This window comes from Acomys russatus, chromosome 5 (assembly GCF_903995435.1).
Source record: "Acomys russatus chromosome 5, mAcoRus1.1, whole genome shotgun sequence".
Lineage (NCBI taxonomy): Eukaryota > Metazoa > Chordata > Mammalia > Rodentia > Muridae > Acomys > Acomys russatus.
This window is the reverse complement of record NC_067141.1, coordinates 61,074,980-61,077,353: the sequence shown is the minus strand read 5'-3', so window position 1 is coordinate 61,077,353 and position 2,374 is coordinate 61,074,980. Positions and strand designations below refer to the sequence as shown.

The following is a 2,374-nucleotide window of genomic DNA, read 5'->3' as shown; positions in this document are numbered from 1 at the left end:
CCTTTTAACTGTGTGGTTCCAGCAAAATCAACTTCTGAAAAAGGCAAATTCATGGAGAAGACCACATAGGGGCATAGAGGGTAAGTGACTGGGACAGGGATTTGAAGGACAGTGAGCTTTCTGCATGGCGTCATAGTGTGGGGCACACCCTCATCCCTTTGTCCAAACCCATATAATGGACAGCACTAAGTAAGCCAGGTGTAGACTATGGACTTAGATGCTGATGATACACCAACTCCGATTCCTCAGTTATAACAGATGTACCGCTCTGGCATGGGACACAGAATGGGGGGGAGGCGGGGGAAATAGGAGGGAGAGAGCATGTGGGAGCCTCTGTACTTCCTGTCCAATTTTGGTATGAACAAATATAAAATACTTGTTTTAAATTATTTAGTTTTAAAAGTTTTAAACCTCTCACACTTTCCCTGGAGCTGGAGTTATAAGTGATTATAAGTCGTAAATGTGGATGCTGGGAACTAAACTCAGGTGCTCTGTAGGAACTGTGTATACTACTAACCACTGACCCATCTCCCCTGCCCCCCAAATACTTGAAGAAAGTCAATTAAATTTTTTAAAATGTTTTAAAGATGTGGGAAATGTTGTAACTCTTCTTCCTGTGTGCTAAAAGGTCTTGAGAAGTGAGCTGCGATGTTCCTTGTCACACTGAGGGAAGACATTGGCAGGAGTGGCCCCAGTGTGGTGCAGCGAACCATCATAGTACTAACCAATGGGAAAATCCTAGCAGGGACCTTTTAATTTAATTTTTATGTATATGGGTGTTTGCCTACATGTATACGTCTGTGCCACATGTTCACCTAGTGCCCATGAAATCTAGAAGACAGCATCAGATCCTCTGGAACCAAAATTACAGGCAGTTGTGAGGCAACATATGGGTGCTGGAAACCAAACTGGGGTCCTCTGACAGAGTAGCCAATACTCTTAACTGCTGAGCCATCTCCCCAGCCCCATTGGTGGGGGATTTCAAGACAGGGTTTCTCTGTGTAGCCTTGGCTTTCCTGGCCTCACTTTGTAGACGAGGCTGGCCTTGAACCCACAGAGATCTGCCTGCCTTTGCCTCCCAAGTGCTGGGATTATATGTGTGCGCCATTGTGCCCAGCTCCAGCCCAATTTTTAAATTATTATATACTGTGCTATGCCTGCATATATACCCACAGGCCAGAAGAGGGCATCAGATCACATTCTAGATGGTTGTGAGCCACCACGTGGTTGCGGGAATTGAACTCAGGACCTCTGGAAGACCGCTGAGCTGTCTCTCCAACCCCACAACCCCAATTTTTTAAGATAAGGTCTCATGCATCTCAGTTAGCCTCAGACTCACCATAAAACCTTGAACTTCTGGTCCTTCAGTCTCTGCCTTTCTGAGTGTTAAAATTACAGGCGAACACTCGGACACCTAGCACTGGGGAGCAAGGCCATGCTAGGCAAGCTGCCTACCAACGGAGAAACCACTTTATGTATATTAACTCACAAAACACAATAGTGAGTTCAAGAAGGCCAGCCACTACAAGCCTCGGTGAACATCTGTGGTTAGACTCTTTCATGGCCGCTCTGAAGCAATGGAGCTTTAGAAATAAGCATCCATACTTGCACTATCAATTATGTAAAGCCAATTTACATTTCTTCAGTTTGAATTTCTTCATTAGATTAAGCCATTTGCAATTCTGCACTGCCACAGAACCTTGTTGAAACCCTCACAGAGCTTGGCATCACTCTGGTTCTGGGCACACTCCAGAAACTGCTTGATCTCAAGGGAGCAAGGCCCACGAGATTGCTGGTCCAGCAGCTGGGATGCCTGAGGCTCCTGGTAAGTGATGTCAGGCTTTGTGGGCTCAGCGTTACCTCCTCCACGGAAGCCCCCAGTGATGCCATGACCTAGGGTGTGCCCCGCCACAGAGCCCACAGCCACACCTGCTGCAGTGGTTGCCATCTGGGCCATCAGGCCTGACTGCCGGGGTGCAGCTGCAGGTGAGCCGACTGCAGATGGTGCAGCTGCTGCTGGAGGCTGAGCTGCAGGTGCTCTGCTGGGAGCAGCCCTCATTTGAGGAGCATGGCTGGGGGGGTGGGGCTGACCAGAGGGGCCACCCAGGAAGTGCAGCTTCTGCTTCCACACTGCATCCTACGTTACTAATAACCTCCTGGCAGTGAATTTTAAGACATCAGGAAACAGCCCAGAAATCAACCTAGGTTTTCTTATCACAATTGAATTGTATCACCGTGAAATACCCCTGGCCTGAAAAGCCATTCATTGTTCCACTGCCAGTATTTGTGGCTAGGCTTTCACACCAGCTTCCAATTCACACCTTCTCACTACTCAGTCTTTAATGAGCACTATAGTCTTTGTGATGACAGTTAA

At 47.7% G+C, this 2,374-nt stretch overlaps 1 pseudogene; it reads right to left on the bottom strand.

The window, feature by feature from the left end:
- Positions 1-1,660: 1,660 nt before the first annotated feature.
- LOC127190093 (coiled-coil-helix-coiled-coil-helix domain-containing protein 2-like) lies at positions 1,661-2,136 on the bottom strand (annotated as a pseudogene).
- Positions 2,137-2,374: the final 238 nt, after the last annotated feature.